The sequence below is a fragment of the Callorhinus ursinus genome, unplaced genomic scaffold (genome assembly GCF_003265705.2).
Source record: "Callorhinus ursinus isolate GAN/ISIS: 27379988/994484 unplaced genomic scaffold, GSC_fseal_2.0 scaffold13, whole genome shotgun sequence".
In the NCBI taxonomy this organism is placed as follows: domain Eukaryota; kingdom Metazoa; phylum Chordata; class Mammalia; order Carnivora; family Otariidae; genus Callorhinus; species Callorhinus ursinus.
Genome location: NW_027397075.1, coordinates 31,688,407 through 31,711,520, shown reverse-complemented (window position 1 = coordinate 31,711,520; position 23,114 = coordinate 31,688,407). Strand labels below are relative to the sequence as shown.

General features: G+C 41.6%; 1 long non-coding RNA gene across 2 annotated transcripts in view; it reads left to right on the top strand.

Annotated features, from left to right (window-relative positions):
• LOC141374009 (uncharacterized) overlaps nt 1–4,927 on the top strand; it is a 60,625-nt gene extending 55,698 nt beyond the window's left edge. The window contains exons 4-5 of one of the 2 annotated variants that reach the window (XR_012380540.1): nt 2,411–2,550; nt 4,206–4,927. This is a non-coding gene — a long non-coding RNA (uncharacterized lncRNA). The remainder of the gene's footprint in view (nt 1–2,410; nt 2,551–4,205) is intronic. The other variant, XR_012380541.1, reaches the window with a different exon arrangement.
• Nucleotides 4,928–23,114: the final 18,187 nt, after the last annotated feature.

Here is a 23,114-nt window from a genome sequence, read left to right as displayed (position 1 = left end):
AAGTGTCAATTGGTTGACCATTAGGCCTTGGCCATTCACTACACCTGTTGTATGAGTTTCCTATTGCTGTGATGACAAATTACCACAAACATGGTAGTTTAAACAATGCAAATTTACTGTCTTATAGTTCTGAAGGCCAGAAGTCTGAATTGGATTTCATTTGGCTAAAATCAAGGTGTCAGCAAGGCTGGATTCCTTCTGGAGGCTCTAGGATAGAATCTGTTCCCTTGTGTCTTCTAGCTGTTAGAAACTGCCATCATGCCTTGGCTCAGGCCCCTTCCTCCATCTTCAAAGCCAGAAAGGTAGCAGTATCAGCCCTCTCTCACTCTGTCTCTGACTCTCTTGTGTTCCCTTTATAAGAATCCTTGGGATAATAACCCACTGGAATAATCCAGAACAAGCCCTCCATTTAAAAATACAAAGTCCCCTTTGTCATGTAAGGTAATATAGTCACAGTTCTGAAGATTAGAACTGGACATCTTTTGGGAGCCATTATTCTGCCTTTCACATCCATATGACTGAGAATCCAAAGGAGTGGAAAATTCATCAATAGATTTAAAGAGTGCTCCTAACAGAGAAGAGAACAAAAGGGTGTAGAAAGAAGAAGCAGTTATGATTTGGTCATAGCCCCCAGGCTTGGCCTCCTTTTTGCTGGTTCATAGAATCTTCACGGACACGCGAAAGGCTGTGTGTGTATTTACCTTTCACCACCCCCTTCAACAGGACTGAATTGGTAACTGCTAGAGGAAAAACCAGAGCTGGACATAGAGTGGTAAAAAAAGATTTTATTTAGAAGAACGATTTCAGTAGGAGAAAGGCTGACCACAACAAGGACGAGTGGAGATTTATAGCTAAGGAACAGAATGGGGGTTGGTGGATGGAAAATTACTAAGAGGAAACATCAGGGATGAGGGGGGTGTGGGATTCTGGCTAAACTGACTTAGCAGGATTCTCGCTAAAGTGGAACAATGCAGAGATGAACACAGAAGCTCAAAAGAAAGGGTCTGTTTGAGAAGAGAGTTCAGGGGAGCCTGAGCAGAGTTTTGTCAAGGAGAGAACCTGTCTTTTCTGTCTGGTTGTAGTACTGGCCGCTCAAACTGAAAGTATCCCAGAGTCACCGATTTCCCTTCCAAAGTATCTCCTTTTCCCTCTAGTTGTATTAATGATGCTATGTCCTTCTAGAGCCCAGAATTCAACCTCTTCCTTTATCTCATCTTACACATCAGTTGTTGCTAAGTCCGAGGTATTTCATTTCCATGAGAGTTTTAAAATTTATCCTTTCTTCCCTGATCTCACTACCATTCTCTTATTTCAGACTCTCAGATTCTTTTCTCGGATTATGAAATTGTCTTCCTAAATTACCCCCTAACCAGTCTCCATGGCTCCAGTTTCTTCTTCTCCCAGTTTGTCCATCAGTGATAATAATAGCTATTCTTATGGAGCACTCTCTATATGTAATCTCCTTAATCCTTATAGCCTTTCCATGAGCAGAGTTGAGCCAAGGGACAGACCAGAGGGGAAGAAGTTCAAAGTCACAACCGGTAAGGGGTGCCAAGACATCATTAGAAATCAAATTCACCAGGAATTCCTGTTGGAGGGTCAGTACCTAGTTGAAAGAAAGGAGAAGACTCAGATTAACTACAAAGTACTGTTTGGCTGGATAGAACACTGAGGTTGCTTGGGACAGTAGAGGAAAGGCAGAGGGTCTCTACCTAAATCAGTGCTTGGCCTTTCCTTAAATTAAAAAAAAAATAAAAGTTGAAACAATATTTAAAGAATCTCTGATAGAAGGGACACTACATTATTGCAACTTGGGGCCTCACCTATCTGGTCCCATTTTATAGATGAGGCAAATGAGCTTCAGAAGATTTAAGTAATTTCCCTGAGTTCACATAGGCTGTAAATGACAGATGTGGAATTTTATCTTAGGACTCCAAAATTCCATGTTCTTTCCACCCTATGATCTGGCTTCCCTTGCATTTGCAACTTAATTTCCCACTCTTTTCTATCTCCAATGTTGCAGTAAAACCAAACCCCTCAATACTCTTTGGTAGACTTTGAGTTTTCCCTCAAACTCAAAAACCACATTTGGGAAAACTCAAAAATGACGTTTTTTTGTATGTGGTTTCCTCTGCCTCCGAGAATGGCCTAGAGTCCATCTTCATCTTTGCCAAGACTATCCTCCTTGCACATCTAGCAGCAACACCATTGCCTCTAGCAAACCATCACAAAGATTCCCACCTGGAAGTGATGGGTTCTTCTAATGACCCCCCCATAGCAGCCCATACCTTGTTTATGGCTGTTTCCACTTTGTACATTTTATTACGGATATTTATATATGGGTCATTCTCTTAGTGGACATGTCTATGAGGGCAGGTCTGTGTCTAACTCATTTTTGTGCCTCCCACAGCGCCTTGCCCATTGGAGGCACTCAAAAAATATCTATGGCTTAAAGGAGCAGGTGCAGAGATACTTCAACTGGAATTGTCCATTTCTCTCTAATTATTAAGGATTTGGCAAAACATAATATTAAAGCCAGAGACATGGAAGGTGGGTGTAGTTTTGTTTTGCTTCCATTCTGTGCCTTTGTAGAAATTGTTTCTTCTCTCCTTCCTATACCACATGCTTTTGCCAGTTCATAGCTACCACAGTCTTCAAGACCTGGCTCAAAGCCAACTCATCCTACAGGACTTCTCTACTGAGTCCAGGCCACTGTCATTGTCTTTTTGTTTTTAAGATTTTATTTATTTATTTGACAGAGAGAGACAAAGCGAGAGAGGGAACACAAGCAGGGGGAGTGGGAGAGGGAGAAGCAGGCTTCCCACGGAGCAGGGAGCCCAATGTGGGGCTCGATCCCAGGACCCTGGGATCATGACCTGAGCCGAAGGCAGACATTTAACGACTGAGCCACCCAGGCGCCCCTGTCATCGCTTTTTACCCACACAGATCTATAATTGCCAAATAATCGAATCATTGATTATCATTGTCAATCATCAAACTGTTACTGAGTAGTTGGTCTATGAAAGGCTGTGCTGTGTCCTGGGAGGTCAGGGAAAGCTTTGCAGGGGAGGTGGGATCTAAGCAGGGACTTGAAGGTTGTGTTTTAATTAAAGAGGTGGGAAGAAAGGGGAAATAAAATTTTATGTGATACTGAAAGTTTTAATTCCTACTCTGCCTGTTACCGGCAAGCTTGAGAAAAACTATTTAATCCCATCAGGGATAAATTTCCTCTTATGTAAGACAGGGATAATAAAATCTATGCTCGGGTGGTTACGAGAATTAATGTGGAAGGCTCATGTATTGGTTAGAACTCTTTTGGTTGCAAGTGATATTAGTGCAGTTAATTAAGGTGCAACATATAACAACATTTTTGGTGGTTAGCATATGGCACTGAAAACCTGTCAGTTTATGTTGGGGAAATACTCTTTTCTCCATGTCACCAAATCTCTCAACTTGTGGTTTCTACCTTTCTTAGGTTGGCTGAAGATGGTAGAAGTCTTCCATTTGGGCTCCCTTCTGCAGGGGAGAACAGTTGAGTGTCTGCTGTCCCAGTCACTACAAATGACTCAGTAATTGGCTGGTTTCCCAACGGGGAGGAGAACTGAATTGTTTCCACCTCCCTTGCACACATTTTGCTGTTTTAGGTCTATGCCTTTGCTTAGTGTTGCCTCTTCTACCTGGAATGCACAGTCTTTCCAAGCTTAGCCTGGCCAGCTCTCATGGTCCCAGTAAGGGGCAATGGAGGCATCACACTAGGAAGGCACCTTGGCCCTTTTTGGCCATGTTGCATGTCTCAGGTTCCCCTTGTCTCTGGGCACCACTCTCTCATTGCACAATGATCACACTGTGCTACAAAGACCTGCCTCTCTCACAGGAACCCTCAGCCCTGCAAGGCTGGTACATAGCACTCCTAGTACATAGCTACTAAGAGTGGACTTCCTCCATTCTCTCCCAGTCCTAACTTTTTTTCCCTCTGGGCACCACAATTTATTCTCTATCTTTCTGCATTGTTTATGGCTTAATTAGTTACAAGACCACTTCCTGTTCTGACCATCACTATTGTTCCCACTCCCCCCACCCCCATTTTAAAATGAATGATATATTAACTCCCATCTATTAAGAATGCTATTTGCCTGGCACTGTTTCAAGCATTTTGCACGGATAAACTCTTTTACACATTCTTTGTTGCCTAATTTTTCTGCCAGAGCTTAACGACCTTGTGGAGGTACACTGTCTTGCTATAGCCCCGTCACAGCACAACAAATACTACAGTGAGACAAGCCGGATGGATGCACTATCATTCAAATGTTGGAAGATATGACTAGGAGCAACAACAACAAAAGGAAGCTAAGCACGGGATGGCCTCACAGTGAATGACACTACAGTTTGTTTCCTCTTTGTGTTTGGGTTTAAATTACTATATTATGTTTCAGGCAATGTAAGCCAGAAGGACAAGCTGGGGGATGGACAGTTGTATTTAAATTTCAGTTTACAGATGTAGCCTTGAGAAAGAGTTACGGAAATGTGAGTATCAGCATGAAAAACGTGAGGGGAGGTTTTCATTGTCTTTTTCGAAAGAGGTAAGCTAGCAAGGAAGATAGATTTGGGAAAATTAGTCATGAGAATTCACCTTTCAGTGAATCCTTCTTGGCTGGGAAGGAAAGCTTTTCTTCTAGTTACCTGGAAACGGTGATGGGGTTATTTTACCAGAAGATGGAAGAAGCTGGCCGATGAAGAGAACTCCCTGGACAAGTAAGAGGCAATATAATACGGAAGAGATGGGGTTCAGTGAGTCTGGAGTTCCTTGGTGATACTGCTTACCAGGTGTTAGCTTCAGTCAAGTTTCTTATCTTCCTGAAAGGCTCAGTTTTCTTATCCATAAAAATAGGGTTGGGTTGCCAATTTTACCAAATAAAAATACAGGATGCCTAGTTAAATGTGAATTTCAGATATACAACATTTTTTTTTTTTTTTTTTAGTCCCATGAAATATTTGTGTCCCATGCAATAAGTATGTCTTTAGTATTGCATGGGGCATAGTTATACTAAAACATTATTCATTGTTTATTGGATTCAAGTTTAACTGGTCTTTGGGTTCCTGGACTCAATTCCAACATGTATATGGGGTCCTGGGTGTACTCTCCACACCTTCAAGCAATTCTTTGGACACCAGTTGGGTATACTACAATTTGACTCAATTCTGATACTATCAACCCAGAGATAGCACCAGATTCCACAAGTTGGGGACTCAGTCCCACAAGACTGTCTCAAGCACCCTCCACTTCAGACACCAGTTGGAAGTGCTTCTGATGGCTATAAATCAGAGGTTCCCATGATCCCCTCCTTGGGTTTGACTAATTTGCTAAAGCAGCTCACAGAACTCAGAGAAACATTTTACTTTCTGGATTACCATCCAGTTGATCCTAAAAGGAAATGAAATAAGACACAGATGAACATCCAGGTGAAAGAGATACATAGGACAAGGCTTGGGGAAAAGGCACTGAGCTTCCAATGCCGTCCCTAGGCATGCTGTCTCCCAGCATCTCCATGTGTTCATGGACCCGGAGGTTCTCCAAACCCAGTCCTTTGGGGTTTTATGGGGGTTTTATGACATAGACAAAATTGATTAAATCACTGGCCATTGGCCATGAATTCAACCTCCAGCCCCTCTTCCCTTGCCAGACATCAGGGGGGTGAGACTGAGAGCTCTAGCCCTCCAATCACATGTTTGGCTCCACTGCAACCAGCCCACCCCATCCTGAGGAGCAGTACAAAAGTCACCTCATTCACACAACAAAAGACACATTTCTCGCTCTCCACACTTAGGGAATTGCAAGGGTTTTGAGAACTATGATATAAATCGCAGTATCACAACTAGGCATCCTCTACTTTACTTGCCAATCCTAAATGGGGTGTGATGCAAATGATTTTCTTGTAAGGGTGTTGGAAGGATAAATTAATACCACATTGAAGTCTTACAACAGTAATTGGTACATAGTCAAAATCTGAACAAATGATGGTCTTTAATAAAGGTCTTTATTTTTAAATTTCAGCTTGATTGAGGTATAATTAACAAATAAAATTGTAAGATATTTAAAATGTTCATCCTGGTGGACTGATATACATATGCATTGGAAAGGATTCCCTCATCTCGTTAATTAACACAGCCATCACCTCACATAGTTATTTATTTTTTCTTCTTGTGAGAACATTTGAGTTTTACTTTTTTAGGGAATTTCAGTTATACAATACGGTGTTATCGACTATAGTAACCATGCTTTACATGAACTCCTCAGACCTTGTTCATCTTATAACTGAAAGTTTGTACCCGTTTACCAACCCCTCCCTGTTTTCCCCACCCCCAGCCCCTGGCAACCACTTTCTACTCTCTGTTTCTATGATTTGACTTTCGTTTGTTTGTTTGTTTTTTAAGATTCTACATATAAGTGATACCAGCAGTATTTGTCTCTGTGTCTGGCTTATTTCACTTGGCATGTGCCCTCAAGATCCATCCACTTTGTTGCAAATGGTTCTTTTTTATGGCTAGATAACATTTCATGGCATATACACACCACATCTTATTATGTAGTCATCCATTGGTGGACACTTAGGTTGTTTCCATAACTTTGCAATTATGAAAAATGCTGCCATAACATGGAAGTGCAAATATCATTTTGATACCCTGTTTTCATTTACTTTGGATATATCCCAGAAGTGGGATTGCTGGATCATATGGTAGTTCTAGTTTTAATTTTTGGAGGAACCTCCATATTGTTTCCATAGTACCTATATCAATTTACATTCCCGCTAACAGTGCACAAGGGGTTCCTTTCTCTGTGTCTTCACCAACACTTGTTATTTCTTGTCTTTTTGATGATAACCATTCTAACAGGTATGAAGTGACATCTCCCTGTGGTTTTAATTTGCATTTCCTTGATGATTAGTGAGGTTGAGCACCTTTTTTTGAACCTTTGGTCATTCGTATGTCCTCTTTGGAAAGATGCCTATTTAGGTTGTCTGCCCATTTTTAAATTGGCTTTTTTTTGAGTTGTAGGATTTCTTTATATATTTTGGATATTAACCCCTTATCAGATATTATGATTTGCAAAAATTTTCTCCCATTTCATAAGTTTTCCTTTAGTTGATTGTTTCCCTTGCTGTACAGAAGCTTTTTCGTTTGAGGTAGTCCCACTTGTTTGATTTTGTTTTTGCTTCATTTGTTTTGGTGTCAACTCCAAAAAATCATTGCCAAGACTAAAGTTGAGGAGCTTACCCTTAAACTTTCTTCTAGGAGTTTTATAGTTTCAGGTCTTACATTCAATTCTTTAATCCATTTTGAGTTAGTTTTTGTGTATAGTGTAAGATAGTAGTCCAGTTTCATTCTTTTGCATGTAGCTGCTCAGTTTTCCCAACAGCATTTATTGAACAGACTACTTTTTCCTCATTGTATATTATTGGCTCTGTTGTTGTAAATTAATTGACCCTGTATGCATGGGTATATTTCTGGGCTCTCTATTCTGACCCATTGATCTATGTTTCTGTTTTATGCAAATACCACACTATTTTGATTACTATAACTTTGTAGTATATTTTGCAATTGGAAAGTGTGATATCTTCAGCTTTGTTCTTTCTCAAGATTGCTTTGGCTATTCAGGGTCTTTTGTGTTTTCATACACACTTTAGGATTTTTTTAAAATTTCTGTGAAAAATGTCATTGGAATTTTGATAGAGATTGAATTGGATCTGTAGATCACTTTGGGTAGTATGGACATTATAACAATATTAATTCTTCCAATCCATGAGCAAAGAACATTTTCCCCATTTATTTGTGTCTCCTTTAATTTCTTTTGTAACCCTCGGTTAAATATGTTACTAGGTTTTTTAGTGCAATTGTAAATGGCATTGTTTTCTTAATTTTTCCTTTTGATAGTTTGTTAATAGTGTATAGAAACGTAGCTAATTTTATATATTGATTCTGCATTCTGCAACTTTGCTGAATTCGTTTATTCTTATAGATTTGTGGTGGATTCTTTAGAGGTTTCCATATATAATATCGTGTAATCTGCAAATAGTAGAGTTTTAGTTCTTCCTTTCCAATTTGGATGCCTTTTATTTTTTTCTTGCTTGATTGCTCTGGCTAGGACTTCTAGTGCTATGTTAAGTAAAAGTGGTGTGAGTGGGTATCCTTTCTTTGCTCCTGATTTTAGAGAAAACTCTTTCAGCCTTTTACTATTGAATATAATCTATCCATTGGTGAAAGTGGGGGTATTGGAGCTCCTACTATTATTGTGTTGCTGTCTATTTCTCCCTTCAGGTCTGTCAGTATTTACTTTAAATATTTAGGTACTCCTAGGTTGGGTACATAAATGTTGACAGATATTATATCTTCTTGGGATTGATTCCTTTATCATTATATGATGACTCCATTTTCTCTAGTAAAGTCTTTGTCTTAAAGTCTATTTTGTCTGATATAAGTATAGCTACCCCTGCTTTCCTTTGGTGTCCACTTGCATAGAATATCTTTTTCCATTCTTTTCACCTTTAGTCTGTGTGTGTGCTTAAAGCTTAAGCAAGTCCTTTCTAGGTAGCTTTAGTCCGTTTATATTTAAAGTGATTATTCATAAGTATGGCTATTGATATTTTCTAATTGTTTTCTGGCTTTGCAGTTCCTTTGTTTCTTTCTTCTTTTCTTGCTCTCTTTTGTGATTTGATGATTTTCTTTAGTGGAATACTTAGTTTCCTTTCTTTTTATCTTTTGTGTATCTACTATGGAATTTGCTTTGTGGTACCATGAGGCCTACATGAACCATCTTATATATATATATATTTTTAAAGATTTTATTTATTTATTTGACAGAGAGAGAGAGATAACGAGAGCAGGAACACAAGCAGGGGGAGTGGGAGAGGGAGAAGCAGGTTTCTCGCAGAGCAGGGAGCCCAACACAGGGCTCGATCCCAGGACCCTGGGATCATGACCTGAGCAGAAGGCAGATGCTTAACAACTGAGTCACCCAGGCACCCTGAAACATCTTATATTTATAACAATCTATTTTAAGCTGATAACAACTTAACTTCAAATGCATACTAAACTGCATTTTTACTTTCACATCTTTTATGTTTTTGTTCTCACAATTTACATCTTCTAATCTTGTTTATCAAATAATAAATTATTATAGTTATAGTTTTTTTTTACTACTTTTGTCTGCTAATCTTCATACTAGAGTTATAAGTGATTTACCCATCACCATTACAATATTGGAATAGTCTGAATTTAACTATATATTTACCCTTGTCAGTGAGATTTATACTTTCATATGTTTTCCTGTTACTAATTGGCAACCTTTTGTTTCAACCTGAGGAAGTCCCCTTAACATTTCTTATAAGTCCAGTCTAGTGGTGATGAACTCCTTCAGCTTTTGCTTATCTGAAAAATTCTTTGTCTCTCCCTCAATTCTGAAGCACAACTTTGCTGACTAGAGTATTATTGGTTGCTAGTTTTTGTCTTTCAGAATTTTCAGTGTATTATGCCACTCTCTTCTGGCCTGTAAGGTTTCTGCTGAAGAATCTGCAGGTGGTCTTTTGGGGTTTCCCTGGTACAGAATTAGTTGTTTTCTCTTGCTACTTTTGAGATTCTGTCCTTTTCTTTAACTTTTGACAATTTAATTATAATGTGGCTCAGTGTGTGGGTCTATTTAGATTCATCTTATTTGGAACTTTCTGGGTTTCCTGGATCTGGATTTCTCTTTCCTGAGGTTAGGGAAGTTTTCAGCCATTATTTATTTGAATAAGTTTTCTACCCCACCCCACCCCCTTTACTCTATCCTCCCCACCCCCCACTATTTTCCCTTCTGACCTCTATAATGTGTATATTGGTCTGCTTCACAGTGTTCCATAAGTCCTTAAGCTGTCTTAATTCTCTTATTTTTTCTTTCTGCTCCTTTGTTTGGATGAATTCCACTGCCTTCTTCTTGGGTTCACTGATCCTTCTTTCCAGCTGATCTAGTCTGCTGTTGAACTCCTCCCTCTATTGAATATTTTAATTCAGTTATTATATTCCTCAGCTCTGTGATTTCTGTTTAAGGCTTTAAAAATATATTCTATTTCTTTGTTGAAATTTTCACTTTGTTCATGTTCTCTTGACCTTGGTGAGCACCTTTATGACTATTATTTTGAACTCCCTACCCAGTAAATCACTTATCTTTGTTTCATTAAGGTCTGTTTCTTTAGTTTTTTCTTGCTCTTTTGTTTGGAACATAGTCCTCTGTTTCTTCATTTTCCTTCACTCCCTGTGTTGGTTTCTGTGCATTAGATAACACAGCCACCCCTCCCAGTGTTGATGGAGTGATCTTGTGTAGAAAATGAACTTTATCATTCAGCCTGATCCAAGCTCTTGGGTGTCTCTTAAAACTTTGTGATTGTCTAAGCCACCTTCTTTGTTTTTAGTGGGTCCCAGGAATTGAAGGTGTGTCAATCATGTGGGTATTTTCTTGGTCACCCAATGTGTAGGAGTCACTAAGCTAGTTTCTAGGTTTCTTTCAGAGGGAATTGCTCCAAGTGTAGTTGTAGATTTGGTGTGTCAGGAAACTCCTGCATCACCGTCTTTGATTAGAACGCTTTCAAGATCCTTTTCTCATTCAGCTCCTCCATGAAAGCCTTTCCTGAATCCCCCAGACCGTGGCAGCAATGTCTTGGTGCATCATGCATCTTAGTTTCATTCTATTGTGCTGAGCACACTACTTTCAAAGTAAAGTGCTTAAGAACTATTTGCCCCTTCAGCAGAGACACCGTCCAGAAAGGCACTCTAGCACCCCTACAGGTATCCCTTGGTGAAAAGTTTCCTACTGTAATTTTGGGGAAGGTGAATTATAATCAAGGACTTAAAATTACACAATGATAATTGGGGGAGGGAGGGGAATTAGTAAATTAGGTCATTTAATACTGGGGAGATTTTTCATGAGTTTGTTCTGTAGGGTGTTGGTAAAGAAAAAAATATTCAATGACACTTGGTAAAAATGGCAAGACAGACTTTATTCAGGACCATTGCAATAGGTATAGGGATTATGGCAATGGGATTTTATAGGGGGAGAGAGATTGGCATCAATTCCAAATATAGCATGAACAGGGAGGAATTTAAGCCAAGGATCTGAGTGGGGTTTAGTGGATGGAAAATTACTAAGAGGAAACATCACAGATAAGGGGGATTCACACTAAATTGACCTAATGGTATTCTTGCTGAAGGCATGCCCGGGTGATCAGACATTATGACCTTGGGGATGCTGAAGGATGAGTAACATGGTCAGATATTCATGATGATCAAATATTGAGAATGGGGAGGGAGAGTTCCAGTTAAACTTAGCAGGGTTTTTGCTAAAACTTGGTTTTACAAGGAAGTTTTGGGCCTAGAATAAAGTTTGGTCAAGCAAAGACTCGTTGTCATTTTTTAAATTATATTTAGTTTATGCTAGTTAAGTTGATCTGTTTGTGGTTTTAGATATTTATTTTCTTTGTTTTGTTTTTAAACAGAAGGAAAGTATATTTAGCTTTATCTTATGGAAATTATGAGATCGAGTTAAAACTGGTGGTAGGCTCTTCTGACAAGGATAAAGGCATTTAGTGCCACCTTGTGGCCATGTCTTCTTACTGCAAAGTTCCCAAGAGCAGCCCTAGAGGAAATTGGCATTTGAACTTTACCAAACCCTGAGGGCACTAAGGATGTGTCATGACAGCAAGAGACACGAACAACTGTACTCTTTCCCCCACTCCCCTCTTTCTCAAGGCTTGAGGTTGAGAAGTAGCAGCTTGCCAAGGGAAGCAGAGTAGTGAAAATGCTGAAGTCCGTACCCTCCCCCCCTTGATACTGTGGGTTTCTGAGCCTGAAGTGAAAAGCCAGAGAAGGAAGCTTTGTGTTGAGTGGAGTACTGATTATTATGTTGGACCAGTCTTTTAAAGGCCACGATGAAGGCCTCTTTATTTCGTGGCTAAAAGTGGCTAGACAATCTTTGGTGTTGCTCAGCTTTCACCCAAAGGGCAGGCAAAGTGCAAATCCAAATGGCGGCATTGAAGGGACAAAGGAAAAAGAAAAAAATTGTGGGTTTCACTTGTATCCTGTTGTGTGTAGCTCATTCAGTAAAATTTTTCAAATGCATAAATGTGAAAGGAAAAAAATGCATAAATGTGAGGAAAAAATCAGCGGGAAAAGAAGCACAATGATTCTGCCAAAGAACAAGAAAACTAAATTACATTTGGATTCTGGCTTCTCATCTCACTCATGAATAAACCAAGGTTAAAATCAGGGGAGGCAGGAGCCCAAGGTAAAGTTATCAGTAGAGTGTGCTCCCGGATTCATAGTAAATCTATTTTTTTTAAAAAAGATTTTATTTATTTATTTGAGAGGGATGGGGAGAGGTAGAGAATGAGCAGGGGAGGGGAAGAGGGAGAGGCAAGCAGACTCCCCACTGAACAGGGAGCCCGATGTGGGGCTTGATGCCAGGACCCTGGGACCATGACCTGAGCCCAAGGCAGACGCTTAACGACTGAGCCACCCGGGTGCCCCAGTAAATCAATTAAAAAAAAAAAAATCTGAAAAAATTCTCAAGTCCATGATAGCCAGGACACAAGTGGAGTCTAGTCCTGGCCCTACTGACCCTGACCAACCGTGGTTAGAAGAGCTGTTTCTTTTTGATCTCTCTTCCTCTCCCCGTGGGTCTTTTGCAGGCACTGCAGGCAGGCATGGAGGCTGGTTCTTCCCCAGCCTTCATCCTCCTTTCTTTTCTATGCGCCCTGTCTTCTGCTTCTGTTCCCCCAAATAATGCCTACCCTTTGTACATGGCATAGCCATCAGCCAGTGTTCACACCCACGGTCCTTTCTGTCTCCCGGAAGGCATTCTATCTCCATTTGCATGGGAGGGTCCCCAGGGCAAGGGCTGACATGCCCGAGGCCATCACACACCTGTAAGGCAGGGCCAGTGGGAGGCCAAGTCTGGGCCTCTCTCCTTCATATTTACTGCCCTAACATCTCTGCCATCTTTTTCTGGCTTTCCGTTTTGGACTATGACCATATTTTTGACTTTTTTTTTTGGTGTGTGTGTGTGAAAGTTTTCAAGACGCCCACGAGTGGAAAATGTACTCCCCCCAGCCAAATCAAACTCCGCCAGATTCCTTACAGCTGTGTGCCGTTGAAATGACTAATGAAAGCACCTTCTGCTGCTGGTGGAACTTTCACATCGGGCACTGTTGCTGGTGCTCACCAGGACCCGACCCCGCGTATTTACATACTGGATGTCACCCCAAAAGCCCCCGACCAGGGGATTTCCGGGATGTAATAAGAACGTCGCTCTGGGCCTTGGAAGGTGCACTGTCTGAGCACTCGTCCTGCAGGGAAGGGGGGGTAGCATTTCGGACCTCACCCCTCCCTCACCAGGCTCTTCTCCTGGGGAGATGCCCAGTTCAGTCACAGGTCCATCGGTGGCAGGACCCTGACTGCTTGCCAACTACTGAGGTGCTGGGAATACCAGAAGGAGGAATTCGGGGCCCCTGGACACCCAGAGCTTGGTGCCTGCCTAAGGCACGAGACCCAAACGCTCTGATAAGTTCAATCCAGAACACGGCTAAAAAGGGGGCATTCTGGGAGCTCATTTGAGGGGTGCCTAACTTAGCGGTGACTGGGGGAGGCTTCCCGGGGTTTGTCATGACTGGGCTGTCTTCAACATTTTTTTTAAAAAGTCTTTTTTTCTTAAAAATAAGAAAATCTAGTTATAAAGGTAATGCATTCCATTGAAAATAATTTAAACTTCATAGAAATATGTTCCTTTAGAAAAAGTTGAGGGAATGAAGAAGAAAGAAAACTCGATTCGTAGGATTTCTACTCAGTTGGTGCTGTGGTTTTCTTCCTGAAAAGTTGTGTGTGTGTGTGTGTGTGTGTGTGTGTGTGTGTGTGTTGCGCAGGTGTGCGTGTGTAAGGGGGTGGAGTAGTGTCCTAAAGAAGGAGGTGAAGACTCTAGGGAAGGCCTTGTCCCTGTGGCCACAACCAGCCCGAGTGAGAAATCAGCCAGCCACTTACTGGGTACCCATCTGCTATGGGACTCTCGTTTTTCCGACCTGATTTTCCAGGTTTGGGTCTTGGCTCTTCCTGTCCTGTAACTTCAGTCTCATCTCTGCCCACTCTCCAAACAGTATATCAGGGTGTTTTTCTATGTGAAAAGGATCTGTCCTTGAAAAGAATGATAACACCTGGTTTGACATGTGAGTTTGTAACCTGCCACAATGCCAGGAAGAGCTTGCATTTACTGAGGACATTCTGGGCCGAGAGCTTTATTCCTTCATAACATTAATGCTCACAACAACCTTCTGAAGCAGGTGTTTCATCACTCCCATTTCACAGATGAGGCAAGTAAGGCTATTCCTTGCTCAAACCGCATGGCTAAGAGTTGGCAGAGCCTGGCCTCAAACCCAGGTCTGTGTGACTCCTGAGTCTACGCTTGTGAACATGATCCTCCCCTGCATTCTTTCTCAAGCATATTTGGCCCCAGAAGTGTTTTTAATTACATGACCCTCATCTCTGGGCATTATTATTACCATTCCATGGGTCACAATGTGGGAAATGGTGCTCCAGGGAAACACTTTGCCTCACCTGACAGAGATAATAGCACAATCTCAGTGTCTGGATGATTAAAAGATGTTTCACAAAATGGGTGCTGAGAATACTTAACCTCCCACCAGGGCCGTGTGTGTCTTAAAAAGAACATTTGTAATGTCTTTGAAGAAATGAAGCAGCATTTTGCCTGGAATGACAATGAAGATTGGTGGCTACTAGGTACAGAGACCCCCCCGACCCCCGGCCCTGGGTGGGGGGCAAGGCTCTGCATGCTAAAACGGGGCTCAGCCAGCCAAGGGAGCCCGCTGGAGAGGACGGGTCAGAGCTTGACTAAAGTTTGTTCAACGAGGGTGTTCTTGTCAGCATTCCGGAAGCCTTGCAAGAGGCAGGACCTAGACATAGGACTCAGAATGATGAGAGTCAGGGAGGGTGTGACAGCCATGGGAACAGCTGGAGCTCAGCCAGGCACCAGCGGGTGTCTTAGGGCTCCTACAGCCACTGAGGGGCTGACCTTTGGACAGTCACACAGGCTTCCTCCCATTTTTATGTCTTACTGCATCCACATAGTTTCATCCAGTGCTTTGCAAGCTTGCATTTCCAGGATTTCATACTTTCTACTCTCATTGAGACTGGAGAGCACAAAGGTTTTATTTACCTTGCACAAGGGTTTTAACCTCTTCACAAAGGAGCGATACCTTTTATTGACTGAATTGTGTTCCCCCCCCGCCCTAATTCATATATTGAAGCCCTAACCCCCAATGTGACTCTGTTTGGAGATCGGGAACTCTAAGGAGGTAAGTAAGGTTGAATGAAGTCCTAAGGGCAGAGCTGTAATCTGATAGGACTGGTCCTTCTATGAAGAGGAAGGGACTCCAGAGAGGAATGGACATGGAGACAGGGCAGGTAGGAGTTGGCTGGAAGCCAGGAAGAGACACTCACCTGAAACTGAAGTTTCAGCACCTCTTGGACTTCTTGCTTCCAGAACTGTGAGAAAATCAATTTCTCTTGTGTAAGCCGCCCAGGGCCGAGTAGCATAAACTAAGTCCGGTTGACTGAGACTGAAAAGGAACTCCTAAAAGGATATTGAATCCAGTCAGGAAGACTGGACCCTCAGTGTGGGATCTTGTTAGGCGCATGTGTAGAAGGGTGTGTGAGGACCACAGAGCCACATTACAGGACACTGGATGCTGCCGGCGGCTCTGACATCTCCAGCCCTGGACTGCCATCTTGCAGAATGAACATGCCTGTGGTCCCCGGAGTTCAGGAGCAGCGCTATCTCCTTGGTAGCGCCTACATTACCCATCTGCTACATTCTAGCTGCAAGGAAGGCTGGAAAACTGAGCATGTGGCATTTTCAGCATTGACAGTGCTCCCATCGAGATTCATAAGTTGGGGGAGCTTTCCCAAACAATAAAGGGAGATTAAAAAATGCCAGTTGGCCAACAGGAACGAAAAGTTTCTCCACAGATAGGGAATCTTACAGACCCCCAAAATAGAGAGTGTAGCTTCACTCATAGGACCAAGAACCAGAAATTGGAAAGCCAGGAGCTGGGTTACACTGCCTGTGTCTCCCTGTAGTCTTTCTTTCTCTCTGTCTTCCTGAGGACTGGGTTTCCTGATCCACTTGCTCATGGTGAAGGCCACTTCCTTCCTGACTGTGGGAAATTAGTTGCCTGTCTCCTCTGGGACTTCTGTTTCTTCTTCTTCCAGAAATCCTTCCCTATTCCCTTTTGAGGGTCCCTTCTTTGTCCATTTATGCTCTGGGTGGCTCCAGCACCAGCTCTAGGAAAGAACCACTTGATCCAGGTCCAAGGCAATCATTGTAATCCCTGGCCACAGCGACTGATCCAGGGATGGACCTGTGACCTAAGACAGCCTGGCACTTTAAAAAATTGAACTATAACTGGGATGCCTGGTGGCTCAGTCAGCTAAGTGTCTGCCTTTGGCTCAGGTCATGATCCCAGGCTCCTGGGATCGAGCCGCATGTCAGGCTCCCTGCTCAGCGGGAAGAGCTCCCTGCTCTTCTCCCTCTCCCTCTGCAGCTCCCCCTGCATGTGTGCGCTCTCTCTCTTCCTTTCTCTTTCTCTGTCAAATAAATAAATAAAATCTTTAGAACAATCAAACTATAACTTACATGTAAAATGCATGAATTTTAAGTGTTTGGCTCAATGAATTTTACAAATTTATACACCTGTGGAACCACCACCAAGATGGAGTTTTGGACATCTCCAGCAGCCCAAAAGCTCCCTTGTCAATACTCCATCCAAAGATAATCACTAGTCTGACTTTCATTACCATAGATAGAAATCTTTACCTTTTTCCATCTAAATGGAATCATACTGTATATATAATCTTTGGTATCTGGATTTTTGCTCAACATTATGTCTGTGAGATTCATCCAAGTTGTTTTATACAGTCTTGGCTTATTCATTTTCACACCTACATGGTATTCTCTTATATGAATTTTACCACAATTTATCCACTTTACCATTGGTGGACATTTGGGCTGTTTCTGGTTTGGCGTTATTAAATAATGTTGCTACATATTTTACTGTATATATCTTGGCAGATAAAAGCACTCATTTCTTTGGGTATATATCAAGAGTGGAATTTCTAGGTCATAGAAAAAAATACATAATTTTAGTAGATATTACCAAATAGTTTCCCAAGTGATTGTGCCAATTTACACATTTGCCAGCAATATATGAGACTTACAGTTGCTCCACATGCTTGCCTGTACTTATTGTTGGCCTTAGAAGTTGTGGCCATTTTGATTGGATATCACAGTATCACAGTGTAGTTTTAACTTGTATTTCCATGATGACTAATGGTGCTGAACACTTTCATATGCATATTGGCCATTTGGATATCCTGTTTGGTCAAGTGGCTGTTTCTGAAAAACACTGGTTGTTAGTCTTTTTTTTTTTTTTAATTGACTTCCAGCAATTCTTTATGTATTCTCAATGCATGTATCCTTTGAGTCCATATACAGATATTTGCTTGATAACATATATTGCCAACATGTTCACCTATCCCATGGTTTGCATTTTCAGTTCCTTGATGATGTACTTTGAGGGACATAAGCTCGATGTATTAATATTTTCCATGGTTACTGCTTTTTAACTTGTTCTGTTTAAGACATTGTCATGGAGTTTATATACCACAGGATTTTGGAAATTACTTGAAAACACTCTCTTATATTCTGGATTTGGAAACCAGGGTGAGGATATGGTAAATAATAGTCTTGTCATCCTAACTGGGGCAAAACCACTGGTAAACCAGAACACAAACTAAAACCCAGGTCTCCTGGATTGAACCCTCACCCCCTACCTGTAGTCTGTCAAAGAAAGACCTGAAGGGTGGTGATGAATGACACCACTTTCGGTTCAGGCCTACGGTAGGCTAAGGTAGGTGGAGGTTTTCCTCTCTTGCTTTGACCCTGGGCAAATACAAAGTGAGATCCATCTGGTCTGCAGCGGCAGAGACTTCAGGAAGTCCACACAAGTCAAAGGGCCAAAGTAGATCGGTGTCAACAGGCAGAATTCAGAGGGACTTCCCCGAGGTCCTTCCTGTCAAAGAAAGAAACATTAGAGATCTCTGTGAAGAGAAAAACACCTTAAGGACTATTCCAGACTGGATAATGTCTCCCGGGTGGGGCCGCTACACCTTGGTTTTTAGGACACTGGGCTCCATCCCACTGTGGCCAGTTGCAGGAATCTGGGATTGAAATCCGGATGCTTCAAGCAAGTCCTAGGGGAAGGCTCAGTTCCAGGGAGCAGAAGGGTTTTCTTACTGGCAGCCAGAGGGAGGTGATGGACATTTGGATGCCTTGGTGTTCACCAATGAGCGGAAGATCGGCGACGTGGTGATGACTCCACAAGGCCTTTTCTGACCTCTTCTGGCCTCTGACTCTCACCACCTGACTGCAACAACCAGTACCACATGGGTTCCCTTAGACATGCTCACGACTCTCAAAGTGTCACTGGGATCTCTATACCGACAATAGACCTATTTTGAATGTCCCCTCACACGATTAGAGGAAGGCAGCACATTTCAGAGTGGTTCCTAAAATCAGATGTGTGGACTGGTGCCAGGCTGTGTAAGAATTATCCTTGTGGGTCTTGGCTTGGGCCTGGGACCCTGGCATCTTTTTTAAGACGGTCTGGGTGAGCATGATAACAGATGATTCTGGAAATCATTTTGCTACTTAGTGCTTGGGCTCTGACAGACCAGGGTTTCAATTCTGCCTCTGCTTTACCCCTTAACAATTGTACTTTCTTGCCCACAAACAACCTCTTGAGCCCTCAGTTTTCTTGTCTGCAAAATGTGGAATAAGAGCAATATGTACCTCATGACGTTGTTACCCCGAGTGAGTGAGGTAATGTGAAGCCCTTAGAGCTGAAGCCCAGGGCTTGTCGCTCAGTGAGTCACAATCATATGTGCTACTGTCATTATTATTATCAGTCCAGACACATCTCTCTCCCCTCCTCTCTCCATTCTCACAGTTCCTTTTTATGCCCTAACCACATATTCACATTGCTTAGTTACATAATACCAAATGCCCACACTACATTTTATTTAATACAAAGAGAACAAAGACACATTATTATTTTGTTCTTATCGGTGAAAAAAGAGGACAGAGAAAGTTACATGATTTGCCCCACATCCCCTAACTTGTAAGTGCCAGATCTGTGGTCTCAACCCCAGACTGTGGGTTCTACAGCCAAGAAGGATGGATTGGAGAGAAATGCCTCACAGGGGCACCTGCGTGGCTCAGTACTTGGGCGTCTGCCTTCGGCTCAGGTTATGGTCCCAGGGTTCTGAGATCAAGCCCCGCATCAGTCTCCCTGTCTGCTTCTCCCTCTCCTACTCCCCCTGCTTGTGTTCCCTCTCTCGCTGTGTCTCTCTCTGTCAAATAAATAAATAAAATCTTAAAAAAAAAAAAAGGAATGCTGCACAGCTGCGGGAGGAGACACCGTCTACTCACACCCGCTCGGCTTCAGGTTCTATGTTTTGAGCGTGCGCGTCATTGCAAAGAAGCTCAATTCATCATCCGCTCAGTTTTAACAGATCAACTCTTTCCCACAAAGGGGAAGCGAACAGATGAAATGAAGGTTCATCCTTAACGCCTGGCTGACCAGGCGAGGCCACCAAGCCACGTTAGAAACGCGGAGTCGCTGCCCCTCATTTGAACCCACATTTCAACCAGGTCACAAGGTTGACGTCTGAGAAGCAGTAAGAGAAGCAGTAAGAGCAGTAAGTAAGCAGTAAGAGTAAGAAGCAGTAAGACGTCACGAGGTTGACGTCTGAGAAGCAGTAAGAGGAGGCAGGACCCCCCCCCCCCCCGGGTGGGGTAAAGAGGTCCAAGCGCTTGCACCGGGCAGTACTTTCCTGATTGAGGGAGTTGGGATTTCCAGGGGAGAGCGACATGGTTGGTGAGGAGGACACTTTGCTGGGCAGCACGTGACACAGTAGAAGCATTCTTTCTTATTCTTACCCACATCCCTGTGCATCCCGCCACCAGTGTCGTTCCGACAGTAGCCCCGTGGGGCCTCACTGAGACATGCTCATGACTGTGGAAGCATCATCGGAGTCTTCATAGTGACCAAGTCCCTTTACAGTGGGCGTCTTTGAATGCTTGAACCTTTCTTCACATGATTGAGGAAGGTGGGAACAATGTGGTAGTAAAATTGGATTCGAATAGGCGTCTCCCACATCTGCGAGTCAAGATGACACGGTTGCTGATGAGTGTGTGTGTGTGTGTGTGTGTGTGTGTGTGTTTTGTTGTTGTTTTTTGACTGTTCTGGGTTCCAGGGATCTTCTTCCTTGAATTTTCACTGTTGATTCGCGAGTGTGCAGCTCCCGCGAAGTTGTCATTGTCTAGTGTTTATGGTGGTTTGTGGATTTTTCTTTTTTTTTTTTAAGATTAGGGACTATGTCTTTTTTTTTTCACTTAAATTTAAATTTTATTGAAGTATAACATGCATACAGAAAAGAGTACAAAGCTTAAGCACAGAGCTTGAGGGAATGCATAAAGATGCACCCTCATGCACCCAGCACCTCAGTCAGGAAACAGAATGGTAAAACTGCAGAAGCTTCTCACTGCTCTCTTACAGTCACTACTTCCTCTTTCTCCTCCCACCAGGGGGACCAGAGTCCTCGCTTCTCCAAGTGTACATTTGCTTTGTATGTGGGAACCATATTTTTATGTCAGAAAAAAAATACTTCATTTAAGACATAATTATAAAACTCTAGAAGCATATGTTCTTCAGGAAATACACAACACTTGGGTTACAAGTTCTGTAGTCCCTGGCTTTACTCGTAAAAGTTGGATTTTCAATTTAATTTTGTCTTCTTATATTGCAATAATTTCAAACTTAGAGAAAACTTGCAAGAAGAGAGTAATAATTTTTCTCTTGAATCAACTGAGGGGAATTTGCTGGCACTGATGCTCTGTCCCCCCCCCCCAATATTTTAGTGTATAGTTCTTTCACACAGGACGTCCTTCTACATAATGATAATACAACTATCAAAATCAGCAAAATAACATGGATACATTATTACCACTTAATGTGAAGACACCATTCAAGTTTCGTCAACAAGTCCGGGATCACATACTGCATTTAGTTGCCGTGTCTCCTTGGTCTTCAAAGTGGGAGAGTTGCTCACTCTTCCCTTGACTTTCAGAACCTTCACACTTTACAAAATTACAGGGCAGTTATTTTGTTACGTGTACTTCAATTTGAGTTTATTGGATGTTTCTTCATGATTAGAGTTAGGTAATGCTTTTTTATTTTAGGCAGGAAGATCACAGAAGTGATGGTCTTCTCATTGCCTCCAATAGGTGGTGCCCAATTTTAATTTGTCTTATTAAAGGTTAATATTTACCTTGATCACTTGACTAAGAGTATCTGCTAGGTTCCTTTATTGTAAAAGTATTCTTTCCCCCTTTTTACTTAATATTTTGTGGGAGGTGTTTTGAGACCATTTATATATCCCATTCTATATCAAACATTCACCCATTAGTTTTAGCATCCATTGATTATTATTATTTTTTATTCAAGTATAATGGACATAGTGTTATATTAGTTTCAGGTGTACAATACAGTGATTCAATAATTCTGTACATTGCTCAGTGCTCACCATGATAACTGTACTCTTAATTCTCTTCACCTATTTTATCCATCCTCCCATCTACCTGCCCTCTGGCAACCACCAGTTTGTTCTCTATAGTTAAAAGTCTGGTGGGTTTTTTTTTTTATTTGTTTGTTTCTTTTTTTCTTTGTTTTGTTTCTTAAATTCCACATATGAATGAAATCACATGGTATTTGTTTTTCTCTTACTGACTTATTTCGCTTAGTTTTATACCCTCTAGATCCATCCATGTTTTTGCAAATGGCAAGATTTCATTCTTTTTTATGGCTGAGTAATATTCTGTTATACACACACACACACACACACACACACACACACACACACACACACACCACATCTTCTTTATCCATTCATCTATGGATGGACATTTGGGTTGCTTCCATATCTTGGCTATTGTAAATAATGCTGCAGTAAATATAGGGGTGCATGTATCTTTTCAAATTAGTTTTTTCATTTTGTTTAGGTAAATATCCAGTAGTGCAATTACTAGATCATATGGTAATTCTATTTTTATTTTTTTGAGGACCCTCCATACTGTTTTCCATAGTAGCTACACCAGTTTACATTCCCACCAACAGTGTACGAAGGTTCCTTTTTCTCCACATTCTCACCAACATTTGTTATTTCTTCTGTTTTTGATTTTAGCCATTCTGACAAGTGTGAGGTGATATCTCATTATAGTTTTGATTTGCATTTCCCTGATGGTGAGTGATGTTGAGCATCTTTTCATGTGTCTGTTGGCTATTATGTCTTCTTTAAAAAAAATGTCTATTCCTGTCCTTTGTGCAATCTAGTGATTATTCTTGTCTGAACCAATGTTATTATGATGGTTGCCAGATAGTTATTTTCTAACTTAATCTAATCACTCATTCTATATTTATTAGTTGGCATTCTCCTGTAAGGAAAAAATTTCTCTCCTTATCAAAATTAATTAATTAACTAATTCATTCATTTGCATCAGTATGGACTCATGGATACCTATGTTATTCACTTGGGGTCTAATCTCTTATCATCATTATTTATCAAACCTGTCATCAAATTGTTCCCAATTTGGCAGTGTCCCTATCATTCTTTTAGTACTTCCTTACTTTCTGGAACAAGATATTCTAAGAGCGTATTGTAACTCTCCTGCCATTTCTTCTGAGGGCCCTACTTCCTTTTAAAGGAGAATGGTGTTTAGAAATCAAAATGTGGATGCTAGGTATGTTTAGTGTTATTGGAATGTCACTGCTCCCAGCTTATCTCAGTGGCTAGAGCTAAGGAGCACATACATACATACTCTACTCAGGCTTCGATAGCCTGCACTAAGCTGTGAGGTCACTCTCCTCATCTGCTCCTGCTCTACTATCCTGCCTTCCCACTCTTGC